This window comes from Ambystoma mexicanum, chromosome 12 (assembly GCF_040938575.1).
Source record: "Ambystoma mexicanum isolate Mex_15411 chromosome 12, UKY_AmexF1_1, whole genome shotgun sequence".
In the NCBI taxonomy this organism is placed as follows: domain Eukaryota; kingdom Metazoa; phylum Chordata; class Amphibia; order Caudata; family Ambystomatidae; genus Ambystoma; species Ambystoma mexicanum.
Genome location: NC_090936.1, coordinates 937,036,140 through 937,054,192, shown reverse-complemented (window position 1 = coordinate 937,054,192; position 18,053 = coordinate 937,036,140).

Sequence of the window (18,053 nt, the reverse complement as noted above, 5' to 3'; positions counted from 1 at the left end):
ATTCTGGTCGTCCCTTTCTCCAACATTTCCCACTCCACCACTTTGCCTGCCGATTCTCACTTCCCTCTTTTATTGAAACACATACTGTCTGTCCCACACCTACGCTTAACCCCCTTTCTCCCTATCCTTCCTCCAATTAGCCTATTGCTCACTCAGAAACACACAACTCAAATCTCTCAGACACAACACCTTACCTTAACTCACAGCACTCCAACAGTATCCTTGCAATACTTCTCTACCCATATTGGTATCAAATCAGCGTGTCTTCCCCTCACAAGCCTGGGCCTGTGCCTGCACCTGCTCTTGTCCATCATTACAAGAAAGTTGGGATCTTGTTTTAATGATGAAGGATTACACATCTGCAATGGACAATGAGAACGGGATACACTTGATCAACTAACATTTCATGAGGACCTTACGAAAGGCCATTTAGGTTTTATTGTTACTCTTATTTGTGCTTGTGTGTTAAATTCAGGATTTCAGAAGTATCTTACGACTTGAGAGCTATAATGACCCCCCCATTTATTGCTGCTTTCTTTACCCTTCATGGATGACTGACTTTCTCATAATAGTGCAAGCAAGGTGGATATATATAATAGGCTATTTATAACCTGCTTAATACCCAGAGGTTTCTAAGCTCGGACCCGGGGATCGTGCCTGTGCTGCTTTGTGTCGTCTTGCTTCCAAGGCGAGCACGTTGCCGCTGAGCTATCCTCCCAAGAATTTAACTACCCACAAGCAGGATGTCTGATGGTCAAATCATAATGCTGATAACATGATTCGATCTTAATATTTACTGTTGTGTCCATTCTTCAAATATTTCATCTTCCCTAGTTTTTCAGAGCCTTCCTGTATTGCAATATATGAAATATATGAACATTGAGTATGTATGTAGTGTGGCACTCAGATGTTTCAAAAATAATATCTAAATCCTGTTTCAGCAATGAGTATAAACTAGTTAAAGAATAATTATTGGTGGCTGTCAACTTAGTAGAATTGTCAGACCTGAAAATTATACATCTAATTAGAAGGGGACATAAACTATTTATTAAAAAAACAAAATGAATGGCCATGCAAAATTGGTATAACCAAATATTGAATTTGAAGGGCAGGTGGTTTTCCTCTGCATGGTCAACCTTAGGTGACACTCAGTTAACATTAATTATAGGTGCTTAGGGGAAAGCCTTGGGTGTTTAAGGAAAAATAACTCTCTTAAGCACCTTCAACTATCTGGGTACAAGGTGCATTGCACTTACCACAATATAATAATACAAGTAAGTTTAAAGAGTCTGTACCCTGATGAGCTCTGCTCATCATATTAAGAATGCATAGGAAGAACACACATTCTGTAATAAAGAAGCAATGTGTTATGTTATCATAACTAAAACACAAATTTGTATTTCTCTCATCTCAATGTACATGCAAATTGCTATTCCAATGAGTCTATTAAACATGTCTATTTATCATGTTTGAATAAAAAAAGACAACAGCACTCAGTCCTAATTAATACATACATTATAAAGTTACAATTCGAAGAAGAGCCTTTGACACAAACGCTGGGTGAATGAGAAGTTAAGACTGCATCGTCCAAATTCTAAACAACAGACTGACTCTAGTCATTCAATACAAAAGGAATGTCATTCTGTAGCCAACACGTGTTTCGACCCTGGTGGGTCTTTGACAAGGCAATAAGTCTATCATTGATGGTAGCTCAATGATATTGGAAGAATGGCTGTAAGCAACTTGACGCAGTATTGAGGAATGTAGTCAAATGTAAAGTTTTTCAACAATAGTGGGGGTCCTGTTTGAGTGCGGGTGAATGTCACAATGGTTGCGCGAGAATTAGTATCCAGTATCCAGTGGGGATCCCCTGAGGCATGGTAATTTCAACTTATGGAAGAACAGACGCTTGATCTGTCAGGCTAAGTGCAGCCTGTCGGCTTGTGAAGTCTGGCGGCATGTGCAGCGAGGAATCAGGCACTGTCATTCTTGAATCCCTACAGAAGCTGCAGGGTGTACTTATACATTGGTTGATCCGTGCAGTAGTTCCCGTATTCTAGTGGCATATCCCCTACTTAGTTACAAATTGTAAAGTCTTCAATCAAATATACATCTGCGATTTTCTGCATTTATATCATAACATTTTCAATCAAATATCCATCCTTCAACGTAAGTGTTTCTTAATATTCATGCCCTTTTGGTCAGACCCTCCAGGATTTTGCGGCATGAAAAGGCAAATTTTGTGGCACAAACCTTTATTCATGGTGGCATTTTTGCAGCACAAATTTTATTGACTGGAGGGTGGAAGATTGGTACATTGGTACATTGCAGCAAAGAGGCTGTGTGCAAGGCTACAAGACAGCCAGGGTGTCAATATATGTATCTTTTATATCAAATAGGAAGAGTCCTAGATGTCTCTGGCTTGGCAGAACAGTGTTTGTTTTGGCTATTTTTTTGGTTCAATGTACATGACTATTTAATATTATTAATGTTATTAATCATTATCAGTTGTAATGGTGAAATGTTCCCCTTCTAAGTTCCCCAATACCGCAAACACCCACACACCTCTCTCACCCAACACACCTCACACGTCTCACCAATTTCCCATCACAACTTGTATTTTTGAACCTCACGCTCAGTCATACACATACTCACATGCTCTTCCACATTGCCAAGTCACAATTTGCGCTCTCTAGTCCCTGCCAAACTCCAAATCATACTCCCAACTCACACCGAAAGCTCCCCAATTCCTCCCGCAGTATGCAGTCCTTCTTTCTTGCATGCTACTTCTGCATCTTTCATCCTTTCTCCCATTCTATCACACGCTTCCCTCATCCTTTCTCCCAACCTGAAGCCCACTCAGAGACGTCTTTATGCGAGGGCAAAAGGGGCACTTGCCCAGGGCCCCCACCTTGGAGGGGCCCCACAATGCTGTCTGCTCTTAAATCAATTTCACATTGTTTACCAAAGTTAATAGCACACATCAGGATATTTTATGGCATGCTGTTTATGGCATGCTGCTGAGGCTCTAAATGCAAACTATTGACTCTTTGTTGTTGACAAGTACATTTTGCGCTGATCAATTCATCCTGTAATGCTTTCTGTGGTCACTGTAGTATACATAGTTTCTGCGTTCACTACGGCACAACTATTGTAGCATTCTCACCTTTCTGTGGGGATTATATTGATCGTGTGCAATAACCAAAGTTTAAATGTATATTAATAAATGTAAGTGCTGCGATGGATCAGAAGATAGCTCAGTGTTAAGCACTCATTTCAGAAATCGGTGTTTATATGCACATTATGAATACCAAATTACAGCAAGTTTGGCCCAGCCTTTCCTATGTCCGAAGTTAATAAACCTGCATTTGTATGTACTTTGTTTTGTATCACAACAGGTGCTATTATCAGCAATGTGCCTGCATCAGATAGTGGCTGCTATAAAACATAGCATCAGTGTAGTGAAGATCTAGAAATTGGTTTGTTCAGATAGGCAGTTGTAAACCTTAGGCACCATCTCTAATGAGGAGCATAAGTATTATTCTGAGAGGTTATTGGGTAGCCAAACTTAAGACTGTGGAACTAAAGCGTTCATACTTGTATCCTGGTTTTGCCAGCAGATGACACAGTGATCCTGGGCAAATGTTATATCACTCACATTACTGTGCTGTATTCTGTGGAAAGATTTGCCTTCTCGCATGCTGGTGGTTTTGTTCCAGCCCATTACCTGATCTTTCTTTTTATGCAAGCCATTTGAGTGGAAATGGTTCTACTCAGAAAAGAGCAGACCAGATATCACAGGCCTCTGACAAGCATATTTTAAGGTCTGCTCAATTGACACAAAAAAAGTTTTTCCTTTTGTAGAATTCAAAGGTGTGTCTACAAATGTATAAATAACAATTACATCAGTCTGGTGGGTGTATTTAAAGCTTCAAAACAAGAAATTAAAACCTAGATGAAATCTTTCAAGCTCACATCAATAAGTATGCTGGTACTTACTCCCCTTGATGATGGAGACATTAAAGCTAGAATCCTTCCTATTTTGCATGATATGCTTATAATGGTTTGTATTTAAAATCGACAATTTGTCCTACACAAGCCTAATACCGCCAGAATGCAGTCTCGGAAACAAACCACCTGACTGCACACATTCAACTGATCTCTCACTACCACCGCACCTAATGTTAGGATGCAGCTACCATCAATCAATTCACACCAGCTGCACTCATACTGAGTGCACCCAAGCACCCCATACTTCCCTACTCTCTCGACTAACCTGGACTATGGTCCACAAGGGTGTTCAACCCACAAGCGCTTTGAGGTCATATCAATGATATATAGAGCGCCATGTAAATGTCAAATAACAATAACAATATTGGGTTATGTGATTTGTGTACTTTCAAAATCAGTTCTATAAAATGGGATTATTTAAATTAATGGTAAGAACTGGAAAGGAAAGTGGTAACATGCATATATTGCTGAGTGGGCACACATCCCAGTTTCACTGCTCAACTGGTGTGATCCTGGGCATATTATGTAATCTGATATTGCCTAACCTGTCATAATTGCCAGTCCCTAAACCTTACAAAATTGTCACCCTTCAGAGTAATTTCTGTATCAATGTATGATCTTCAAAAAAGCCTCACTCATGGGTTCATTGGCTATAGTTTTGCTTTCTCTATAATAATAGTGAGCATTGATCTATAGCACACTACAGCAACTTGTTTCTTTGCTCTCTAATGGCAACACTATGTGAAAACAATGTCCCTCTTGTAATCTCAGTCTGTCAGGACATGGACACCTTCCTGGTAGCTTCTAATCGTCATCCACTATCTATGCTCTGGTATGGGAAGCTTTATTTTTCCTTTTTTCAATTGGTCTCCTGTATCCCTAATTGAGCATTTCTGCATTTAGCGAGACAGCCAATTAGTACTGTCTATTCTGGATTATGTGCACTGTTTTCCTGCGTACTTCATGCTATGGCTGGTATACCTTCCTCGTGGCTCCTACTGATGCTAGAACACAACTCATGGACTGTTACTGTTGGCCTTGAAATGCTACTTGTTCAACATTCTGATTACAGCAAGAAGGAAGAGTGTAAGGGTACTGAAAGGGAGTCCCCATGCCTATTTTGATCACTGCAAAACAGCCTATCAAGATGTGTTATGATTGCGATGAGCGTGGCATGACCAGATATTCTGTATTCATTCATTCCTTTGGTTCGGTGGAGGGGGGCCCCAAAGGTATTTTTGCCCCAGGCCCCAAAAGTGCTTAAAATGGCCTTGACCCCACTACTACCCCTGTGCCCACGTTCCTTCCACTTTCTGTACCTCCACTCTCTGATTTGTGGCCCACAGCCCCACTGCATCCGCTCTGCTCTCTTGCCCACTGCTTCTCCCCTCTGACCCACTGCTCTCCCTCTGATCTCCCTTCGCTTTCTTGCCTACCACACCACAGCTCACCCATCACTCCCCTCTTACTCCTTTCTCTCACATATTGTGACCATTTTTCCATTTTTGAAGAAAACATGCAATGTTGTCCTAAAAAAATGGGGCTTCTAAAAATAGAGCAGAAGATGTGCTGTTTTTAGATAAGCCATTTTTGGAAATGAGCAGGCCACCTTTAATCTCAAAGGTGACCTATGCATTTCCACGGGGCAGAGCTGTAGCGCAAATGATGCGCTGGTCAGCCACCTTGAATATGTTTGTGTTAGAAATGCTGTCCCGACAATGGTCTACAGGCTCCCCGTGCATTTCACTGTGACTGGCCTTTAAGGGTCCTGCCACTGTAAAATGTAACCCAAAAAAAACATTTCCCTCCCATTTGGGGAACAGAAATGCAAGTGAGACAGTGAGACAGCAACTGTCAAAAAAATTTTTTTTAAAGTATTGCATGAGTCAGCAGGGTCAGTAAAGACCCTGTAAAGCAGTGGCACCCCTTGTGCACATATTTAAAGTGAGCGCATAGAGTGGCCTACAATTTCTGCACATTTAAAAGTGCATCTTCCTTGTCAATTTGGATGCGCTTTTAAATGCGCAGAAACACCCCCTGAAGAGGTGAAAAAGTACATTTGAATGGGCGCATATAAGAATCGTCCATTCAGATGTCCTTTGTGGATCGGATGGTTCTTTTTTTTTGCTCAAGTGATTAAATGTGCTTGCGCATTTCATGTTTTGAGTCCAAAAAATAAGAGTTGATCCCCTTCGCCCCTTGAGTTTTAAAAAAAATTATAATTTTTCTCAAAAACTGACATTTTTGTGGGTGTTTTTGGAAAAACGACTGTTTTTGGCCCTTTTTTGCAAAAACGGCCATTAATCTCAACATTTTGCAGGATCGCAAAATCGCTATAAGATGGAGGGTCTGTTTGGTGTTGAATTCTTATTATTCATGCCAGTCAGGTTTCTCTTCTCGCCCGCTCTCTTTGCCCAACATGTGTTTCACACTATGCAGACTATAGTATCTCTGCAGTGTGTGCTTCTTCAGGGGTTCATGAAGTTACATTCTACAAGTAAATATGAAGTTGTTTTTTGCAAGCTATCGTATTGTCTTGAATTTATTTATAGCCTCCAATGTCATTCAAAGATGGTTGATTATGTATGCTGAATCTTGTGCCCAGCTTCCTAGAACTATTCAAGGTATGATAGCATGTTAGTAAAGTGACTTTCTGTGTTGAAAATCCCACGTGTCTTCAGTGACAACCAACATTCGCTGGGGCGATATGAGAGCATAAAACATGGCATAACATGTAATAACGTAATATAGCTAAACAAAAGAGGTGATGGCTGGAAGGTGTGAACAACAAGAGGGTGTTTCACAACCTAGTCCCTGGGGATCCTGCACTCAGGTTGCCATGGAAAGGCCATCGCTTTTGGATCCAGACCCTGGGGGTGGACATGTGGGGGGATCACCTGGGTAGGGGGTCCTCATGGAGTGGGGGAGAAGCACCTGATGCTGAGACATGGTATCCCCCTTTTTCCAGAACCCTTCTAACCCATATCCATGCTTATTTTATGGGAAACTACCCCTCTCATAAATCCTCCCCAGAGGCAGGTTCGAGGGAAGCCTGTGTTGAGTTGTGGCCAAGTAAAAGTCAAGAGTAGAGCTGTGTATTTGTCGCAAGGCGGACGGAGACTAAGGAACTGATGGAATGGCTAAAAACTTGAAGCCCAAGCCTGAACGGTTGAATTGTACCCGTAAGCCAAAGTGTGCACGACTGGTAGAACTCTGCCATCCACTTATTCTTTTTAAGAAACTCTCCAGACCCTGTGCTACTGAACATGTGGAAGGGAGTTCTTACCTAAGCCATTCTGACATGTTTTTTAAGACACTATTTTTCCTTTGTATTGCCTTTACACATTTGTCATTTAAGAAGGAGAGCAAGGTTAGTTTTTTTAGTACATGCCTTTTTATTTTGACTAGACTGATTTGGACTTGTTTGTTTTTTGTTTAATGGTTGACACTACTCCCATTCCAGAGTTAGGACCCGATAGGAGTTCTACCAACCCAGACAAAATACCAAAGTAAAGGTTTTCAAAATGTGCATCCATTGTGTCTGTGTCCTCTGTTGATGCCATGCCTTCCTTACAAAGGCTTTGAAGTAATCTTAATCTCTTAATCTTAATCTCTTGCATTGATCTCGGCAACCCTCCAGATCATTGCTCTTCACCTGCCAAGCCATTACAAAAGGGGAAAGGCCATATGCAAATCAGGCTTGGTCCCAACCCAAAAGGGGTAGTCCAGCCTGATCTCCTTGGCCACATCCGTTCTGCAGAAGACCACAAGCATCGCCAGACATGTTTTGGCCTTGTTGGGCCTCATCAGTGAGGAGTATCTTGGGTCTCTAGGCCCAGCAGCTACGGGGCCCACGTCTGGACATACCCGTTCCACTCGAGGTGGCAAAGCAAAACAAAAGTGGTGATGGCCGGAAGGTTTAAAATTGATTTTAACCGATGACACTGCTCTGGGCAACCCCCCAGACCATAGTTCTTCACCTGCAAAGCCATTATAAAGGGCGAAAGACCATATGCAAATCTGGCTTGACCCCATTCCAAAAGGGGTAGTCCAGCACATACTGCTTGGTCACATCCCTTCTGGACGAGACAACAAGCATCCCTAGACATGTTTTGACCTTGTTGGACCTCATCAGTGAGGAGTATCTTGGGTCTCTAGATCCAGCAGGCACGGGACCCACATCTGGGCATACCCATCCCAAACAGGGTGACAAAGTAAAACAAAAAAGGTGATGGCTGGAATGTTTTCAATTAATCATAATCTCTGGTATTGCTCTGAGCAACCCTCCAGACCATAGTTCTTCAACTGCCAAGCCATTACAAAAGGCGAAATACCATATGCAAATCAGGCTAGTAGTCCAGTCCAACCTGTTTGGTCACATCTCGTCTGCATGAGGCCATAAGCATCCCGAGACATGTTTGGTCCATAGCTTCCATAACCTTGCAAAACGTTGAGCTATAGTCTAAAGAAACAATCTAGTTCGTGTTCATGTTTTTCCTTCTCAGAAGTGAGAATGAGGGAAAAGGTTGTTGTAAATTCCTCATAGAGTACCATGGGGAAAAACATACATCTTTTATGATACCTTTATTTACACACTGGGGTGCACACAAGCACTGACAAAGCAGGAAAACAATGTTGTATAAATCATTCTAAATCAATGTGCTATTCGTTGAAAACATTGTGAACTATGTAATAGCACAAAACAAAAATGTTTTATCTTCTGCTAAGCATTATGCAATTGAAAACTGTTTATATAAAAGGTATCAAGGCGACACATACCATGCATAATTTACCTATGCAATTGCATTCTGAAGCTAGTTTATGGTAGGTGCCCCATGAGATGAATTCAAACAATAATGCAACAAAAAGGCACAATGAAGAGATGTGTCTGTAATATATACTGTGCACCGCAATTGGCATATAATCTCTGGTTGAAATAGGGCATGCCCCACAAAGGAGTTTGGATTATATCTAGTCATAGCAAACATTAGAACGACATGAGAAAAGTGCATTGAATAATACGCATGTTTAATCTTTTTTTCTAGGAGCGATCAAGTGGAGAGGCACACATTTGCAATGAGAAGACGAGTAATTTGGGGGAATCCTGCTGCATTGGCTCACAGTATCCAAAATGTGTTCCTATTATTCTGTCGTCTGAATGATGCAATGTATTTGTGGTGAAATATTATAATACAATACACCAGAATGGATAGAAGCCCATGTTGGCAATATTCTGATGCACAGCAGAAACACCTGAAATGTAAGTGGAGTGGTGAGAAACCAGTGAATGATGAATGCTAGGAAGACATGTGTAAACTGTATCTATACAAGTGTATAATGGTGCAAGCACCTCTACAAACATTATCTGGTGTCATAAAAAGTCTAAACAGATTTAAGTGTTTAAATTCATGCCACAGTTAGTGTAGCGTGAAAAATAAGTGCAGTTGAATAGGGAACACCCCATCTGCACCAAAACAATGCCTTAATGTATACTAGCAAATAAAATAAAAACCGAGCTTGAGAGAGCACAGCACTTTTGAGAAACATGATATGCAATGCTAGTGAAGAAAAGGAATCAAAAGCACTTACAATGTATCTTTGTAATGGTATAGACCACATCACTGGTAACCATGGCCCAGACCTGCTAGGCACATCACTTCCAATCTAGAGGGACCCCTTCCAGAGAACACCAAGACCCTACATTGCTCATGGAGTGCAAGACCTTCCACAGGAAACGATGGAACCCCCTCCTGCATAACAGAGCAAGCTGACCATTGTCCATTGCTGCCCAGACAGAGCGAGAGTGAACAACACTGTAAGAGCTGCTTAAAAGCCATTGCATCATCAGAGCACAGCAGCTGTCTTCCATAGAAGTTGAACTGTGAGAGCACAGCATTTCTGACGCTGTTGTTGGAGAGGTTGCGAGCTACAGATATGCTGTGTGTAGTGTAGTACATGGGTTCGACCATTTAGTATTGGGGACAAGGGGGTGATATTGGGTGTAACAGCTAGTATAGTAGTGAATTCAGTGGGCCAGATAGATTAGGCCAGAGGCTCTGAGTCTACTGTGTAGTGCAGCAAGGTCACTAACAACACTGACTGATTATTACCAGTTTCTGCAAACATTCAATATTGAGAGCTGACAGCCATACTTTGCAAGGCAGAGCATGCAGTGATGAGCCTACAGAATACACATTCATTGTCCTGATCAGGAAGAGAGGAAGGAAAAATAAAAGAATAAGCAACATTATGAGGAAGTGTTATGCAGAATACTGCCCAAAGATCATATAAGCCTGTGCTGAAAGTTACATGAGTTGAATAATGGGGGGTGGGGGGTGTCAGGATAGGTGCTGGAAAGTTCTGGCATGTGGTATGTCAGTTGACAGATGATGCCATGTAAGATGCTGGAAAATGGGAAAGGAAATGTAAGGGAACATAGAATAAGAGGCAGTTCCCACTGAAAGTCTTAAAAGAGGGTGAAAGCAGGAACAGGGGATCTTCTCCTGGTCTTCTGCTTTGGTCAAGCTTGGTTCAACCTTTCTGGGTTCTGTTGGGTCGAGAACCCTGGTCTTTGGAGCTTCCTATTGAGTGGGAGAGGTGCTGGGGGCCTTGTCGGGCTTCTAACTTCCTGGGGAAAGTGAGGTGCTGCTTCTGAATGGCTGCAGAAAGAGGGCCGTCCTGTGTAGTTTTCTCTGGCGTGTTCTCGGCTGGGCTGGAGACCGATGTAGCTGAGAGGTAGTGCTGTGAAGGCTGCAGTTTTTTTCTCAAATCAGGCACAGTGTCCTGGCAGAGACGGTCGAATGGCTGCAAAAAGGGTTTGGGGAGTCAGAGATTAGGTGGTTAGAAAAGGATCCCCTTCTGCGGGGTATTTTAATTGGTAAAGTATAGGACTGGCCACAGAAGACAAAACATTTTTAATCCTTCTGGTACCAAATGATTAAAAAATCAGCCAAATCTGTAATGTTAGCTTGGGGGTTTCTCTTTCATCTTGTAATTTCAACGTCTCGTAACCTTGCTACTAATCCGACTAAGATAAAGGTAGGGGTGGAACAGAGAACTGAAACGGGATTCATAGTTTAATGCTTTCATAGCCAAATGAATTATTTCATAGCCAAAAAAGGCCAGCTACGATGTCTCAGTTTAGAGGGAAATCCTGTATGTTTGAAGAGCTGGTCTGATGCAATGCAAAGTAGTTATTGAGGCAAACTGTGTTTTCCTGTTTTCTTACATGTGTCCAATGCAAACGCTTATCACAAATGTTTCCATGTTTTGAACTGGTTTGATTATATATCTGTTCTTTCTGATGAATATATATAATAAAGAGCATAACTGTGAAAGCGTGTGGTGGTTACTTATAGTGTCTGGTTTGTTGTTGGTTTATCTAGGATACAAATGCACAGTACAAGGGCTGTAGATGTCTAGCTAAAATTCTGTGGTAAAATTGTGTCAAAAAGGAAAGGATCAGGAATGATCCTACATATTTGGTGCGTTGGCTGGCAAGCTTTTAGCTAAAAGCATCAGTCAGGTATGGCAGACAGCATCATGTTTTTCGATAGTGTGCTGTGCTGGGCACACGTTGGAACGTGTTAGTCAATAGTGCTGTGCATTTGAAATTAACACACTGTGCTTTATGCAAGCAGTGGGAGACATGTCTGATATCAAGGTTGCAGATTTATGCAAATATGCAGAAGCCAAATTCTTACTCTAAGTTCTTGGTCTTTGGATACTTTGAATGTGTGGAGAGACTTTCTAGTGGCCGAGATAGGAGCAGAGGCTCCTGAAATAGTGTTTGAAGAGGGTACAGTGTTATACAAGTGCCTGACCAGACTTTTTGAATGTAATCAAAAGAAATCTCAAAAAGATAGTTTTATCATATTAGGTCCCAAGCCGTGGTTTCTCCTGCACAGAGCACTAGAAATTAGAGAAGATGATACAAAAAATACGCTGAAATAGCAGGGTGACGTGGCAGAATTACAGTAAAATGATTCTGGTGGAAGGTGCCACAGAGGAGTTTCAGTCACTGCTCTCAAAACTGCAAGCTAGATGTGATGACTTCATAGATCAATTGTCGCATTTAAGAGAAACCGCACAACATTGTGAAGCATTAGAATCTGATTTGGAAGCTAAGAGAAAGCAGGAGCAGGAAGATTTGGAACATATTGACCATTTACAAATGTAATTAACTCTTCGAATATATAGGGCTTTCATAATAACAGAGATGGAGTCATTGCATAAAAAGTAATAGACAGTCCACACGTGACACTGATATAATATCAGAAAACAACAACAGAAGTCTGATCCCCCTGGTCCAATTGGCTCTTTTTGTGAAGACATTGGCCATCTTTTGTCTCACATTTTCACTTATCTTCTACACATTCTACTATTCCTTTTCTTTCTGTTCTTGTCTCTCACTTTCTTTCGCCTCTTGTAACTCCCCCATCACACATTTCTGGTTCTTCCCTTGATTTAATCTTCATTTCCACTTTCACTGCCTCTCCAGTGCCAGCTCTACCTATCCTTTGGATCATTATCTACTCTTAGTGTCACTATTCCCCCCCCAACTTCATAAAATTCTCCTGTTTCCTCTCTCCCAACAACATTCTTTCGACGTGATCTACGAAGATTCAATCTCACGCTGTTTAATATTACCTGTACTTCTGCTCTTTCTTCTATTTCACTTTTCTACACCCTCAATGCTGATGAGGCAGCTTCTGCTACTTCCTCTTCTCTTTCTTCCTCCCTAGACCAGCTTTATCCCCTGTTTGCTTTTCACCCTGCTTGGAAATACTCTCAACCTTGGCTATCCCCTCACCATCGCTCTATGCGTCGTTTCCTTCGCCGTCATGAAAGGCGTTGGCTTAAATCTAAATCAATACCTGATCATTCTTCTTCCTTCTCCTATCATGTTCCATATGACAAATGTGTATTTTCTGCTAAGCGTGCTTACTTCTCTGATCTTCTACACACCCAATCAACCCACCCTAGGCATCTTTTCCAAACCCTTGCATGACTTCTTTCGCCTCCTAACCTTGACTATTCCCTCAACTCTACTTTGACTGTCTCTGATTTTGCTAATTTCTTTTCTCTTTTGGTCTATCACATCATTTCTACATAGACGACATCTTCCTTCCTTTCTCCAGAAATTCTTCACACTCTTCAGCATGTCTTGTCGCTATTAAATCCTGGATGTTTTCTAATTTCCTCACCCTGAATGCCAGAAAGACTGAGGTACTGTTCTTCCCCGTGAACGTTCTTCCACCTCATCTTCCACCTTCTTTTATAACCTTGCCACCTTCCAAGCGTCCAATTTCAACCACAGCCCGTAATCATGGTCTCCACTTTGACTCAAATATTTGTTTCTCTCATCATATCTCCCTCACTTCTCGCTCCTCTCATTTTCATCTCCATAACATCCGTAAAGCTCGCCCATTTCTTACTTTTCAGGCATTCAAACATTCAGGGGCCGATTCATGGAATAAACGTGCGCTGAAAATCTTGGCGCAAGCTGGCACAAGCGTGAAAAAACAGGCGAACGTGCACGCGTGCGATCCATGGAAGTCCCTGTGCGTGTTTCCCTCGGGATGTGCGCCAAACCCATGCGTGGCGCACACAGGCGCAAACATCATTGCAACATCCTGAACGCCGTGCGCGAAGCACACAGGGAAAGCGCACAACGTCGGCGCACACACCAAAAAGGGGGCAGGACACGGGGCGTAACAAGTGGAATGGGAAACAACGTGTGAAAAAGAAGGCGTAACTTTGGAAATACTGCAGGGAAATACCCGGAACGCCCAGACGCACATGAACAACACGTATTCATGGAATCGAATACGGGAAACCTGTGCACGCTAAAAGACGCGTATAGGCGTCAACATGTCTGCCACACGAAGGCAGGCGGAAGCATCCCCGCGCACAGTATAAAAGTGCGCGCAAACAACAAACAGTATATCCAGCTACGATGAATGCCCCATTTGTCGCAGCACTGATTGTGGGACACCGCAGGAGGAGGAGCATAGCCAGGACCCGCATTTTCTTTCCCCGGACTAGCCTTTTTGGGATGCCTGATGACCAGGTCTATGGCAGGTATAGGTTTCCACCCTGTATCATCCTAAACCTGGTCAGGGAGTGGGAAGATGACCTTACATCACCCACCCTGTGCTCCCAAGCATTGAGCCCCTTGGAGAAGGTGCTCAATGTCCTGCATTTTTTGGCCACTCGGTCATTTCAGCGGACAACTGCCATAGTGAGGGGGGTCTCACAGGCCACGCAGTCACGCTGCCTACACCAGGTGTTGGCAATCATCACTGCGTGCCCCTCAGTCCGCAGGCACATGCATGCCCAGAACACCCGCAGAAAGGCAGGCCGTGGTCCAGGACTTTTACAGGGTGGCACATTTCCCCAAAGTGCTCGGTGCCATAGATTGCACCCATGTGGCCCTACTTCCACCTAGGGCCACTGAGCACATCTATCAAAAAACGCAAGCACTGGCATTCCATCAACGTGCAGGTCGTATGCGATGCAAAGGGAATCATCACCTCTGTCTATGCAAACTACCCTGGCTCTACCCATGACAGTTTCATATACAGAATGTCTGCCCTGAGCCGAGCCTGAGCCGAGCCCTGGAAGCTGGGCAGCATGGCGACACATGGCTCCTAGGTGAGTACAAATGCCTGTGCACATGCATGCATGTCACACACAGCCAAATACACAAATCCCAATAATCACAATCATTATCACCTCCCCAGAGGACAGTGCCTACCTTCCGAGCAACCACATGATGACGCCAATCCGGAAACCCACCACACCATCCCAGGTAATATACAACGCTGCCCATATTGGAACCAGGGGCATAGTGGAGCGCACATTCAGAGTGCTCAAGTCACGCTTCCGCTCCCTTGACCGCTCTGGTGGCCAGCTACTATATGCACCCCCAGTAGTGTGCAGGATCATTGTGGCAGCATGTGTCCTGCACAATGTTGTAACCCGGTGGGACGTACCGGTGAACATGGTGGTACCCCCACATCCCCAACCACAGGCACAGGTGCTGCCCATGGAAGGGGAAATGGCACGTTGCGAGGCAGCCCGGACCCAGCTTGTGGCCACATTTTTCACCTAAACTCCCACCCCTGCAGAGTGCACACAGGCCTGGCACATACCAGGTGACAATCGATGATGACAAAGAGACAGTCAACTGTCACAACCTTACCACCCTGAGAATGTTGCCACGGAAGTGCTACATTGTGTGCATCCCTAGCTACTTAAACATAACCAATCCTGTGTGACCAAAAGGAACACATGCAAGGTGTGTATCACACCCCCTCGCAAAACAGGCCATCACAATCCCTGGTATGTCACCCAAACCCTCCCAAACCACATCACCCTTGTCTGTCACACCATGACATGACACGCAATAGCAAAAGGCCAACACATGACCAATAAGATACGAAGTGACATGTCATAAATTAAAACTGGCCTGAGACAATGATTCCTGCATGGAATCAGATGAAATGACTGTCCAACAACCTCCCACACATACAAAGTCAGACACAAATGCTTTCAACCAGTCGTAGCATGAACACAACACTGAATGCCTGTTCACATGCACATTGGGCATGGCAAAATCCAGACTCCCAAACCCGTGTGCTGTGTGTGTCTCCTGCAACACACTACTCAGGACACAGCACATTGAGCAGCCATTGTGTCGCAGATACACCTTGGGCATCACATGAAAATGACAAATCAAATCAATAACCAAATGACGCATGTACAGGATACCCAAATGGTAATAGATCATGTGGTGCAGGGACACAGCGGGCCTGAGAATGCAATCTGTGTGCACCTGTGGCCATGGAAGGGTGGTTGTACGTGTGGTGGATCATTGTCCAAGCAGATGACTTGAAGCAGCAGGAAATGTCAAAGCACATGTACAAGCACAATGATAGAACAACCAAGGTAGCACAGTTCAACAATGGACCAACAGGATGAGTACCATTTACGGTACATAACATACAATGAGGAAGCAACAACTGATGGGTAGTGTCACAGCTCCGGTGTCCAGGCGCATGAGTGGCACGAACCAACCACCCCCTCCGTGGTCTCTGTGCCTGCAAGGTCAAACTTACAAAGGCCTCTGAGACCCCGGCGGGGAAGGAGGGTCAGGGATATGTTGTTTGGACAGGCATTGGTATTCAGGATAAACGGAAAGAGGGGTAGGAGAGGGGAGGTGGATTTGCAAGGGAAAGTAGGCAAATACAACTATTCACAAAAAACACATACTCAATTTGAGAAAACATGTTCATCATGCACATTGTACCAAATGAGTCAAATGCAAGCCAAAGACAGACTTATCTCTGGGGTGAGTGCTGGCCCCCTGCCTGCGCACTCTCAGGTCCGGTAACAGGAGCAGTTCAATGCTGCAAAGAGAGCGTGAGTTACTAATCTGAATGTGTGTTCACAACACACACACAACACCATCCATGCCCCAAAGTAAGTGACTTCTCCACAAACTAACACACCTGTCTGCTGCTTTGTACCCATATGTTAGCTTGGCCCCCTGATGGTTCATACACTGTCAATGCAGTAAGGCAGGCGCATGTGGGTACGCGGGAAATGGAAGACCAATGCGTCAAGAATCACACATGATACAATGGTCCCTGGGTGAGCTGCTAAATACGTATAGCGAGGTGCAACTTCAGTACAAGTTGTGGTCTGGCAGCTGCAGATTTCAATAGGTAGTGCACATGGCAATTTGCACATGTAAATGACATGCACTGCCCACAAGTCTGTGCCTCGCTGGGTGTCCCTGTGTGCTGTATCAGTTTCTGGCTAGGAATGCTACTGCCCTAATAACTCTGCTTCAATGAAGCAGGGGGGACTCGAGGATATGTTCGATGGCCCCAGCACTGGTGCTACTTAGCATGCATGTGCAAGTGACCTGGTGGAAGGTTGGCTGCGATGTGGGCCCTTGTGCTGCTCATCTTTCCTGGAATTCCTGGAAACTCGTCTGCTTCTGTCGGACGTCTGAGCACAAGCCCTGTGCTTCTGCTTGCGCACACATCCACACGTTTGCACCTTTGAACGTGGTCAGTTTTCTGGATTACATGTCCCTGTGTCTGCTGCCAAAGATAGTCTAGAGGCTCATCTTCCTGCAGAAAGGGCATAACACAAATTAATAAGGCTGTGTGTCTTCATGCTGGTTGTCACTGGGCCAGGCTACAGACCTACATCCAAACTCCTCCCACCATCAGTGTCACTTTGACAGGCCAAGGGTGCAGGCTACTGTCTACAGCATGAAGTGCATCAAGCACATATACAGGCAAGAAAATAACATACATCACAATCCACATCAATTCATGGAGACATCAATCACGTACTCACCCAAATTGATTACAGACATGGGGTGGATAAAACGCAACCAATCCCCACTAGGGGTGTTAACACAAGTAGTACAGCATCAGACAGGCCACAGTTATGAAGAAAGTCCAAAGCCCTTGTGTACAATTTTGTTACACCGAACCATCCTAGCGAGCCCATGGATAAGGGAAGCAGGAGTGGCCTATGTGAGTCAGGACCCCAAGCTGCAAAAACATACATGAGACAAGCTTGAAGGGCCCAGCTGGAACAGACAGTGGATGCTTTCAAAAGCCACAAAGCACCACAATGTCACATGAATGCACAATAGACAAACAATATCAAACTATACTAACTAATTAAACTAACAATGAAAACCCTACATGACCTAATTAAAATAACTATCAAATAGTTAATATTAACTAACCAAACTAAAAGGAAAAATCAAAAATGGCCAAATACGACCCGTGGGGGAGGCACCCAGGAGGGGGGAGGTACAGGGTGCACCTCAACACCCACATGCAATGATGTTAAGACCAAAAAAAAACCTCCATGGGCTCAACGCCTGCACATCACGACTTGTGTGGGAGATATCTCATCGTCCGAGTCTGGCTCATCCTAAAAAGGAGGACGTGGCACAGGAGCCTGACCATGCCTAGCCACAGCTTGCCCCTCGTGGACAGTAAGTCTGC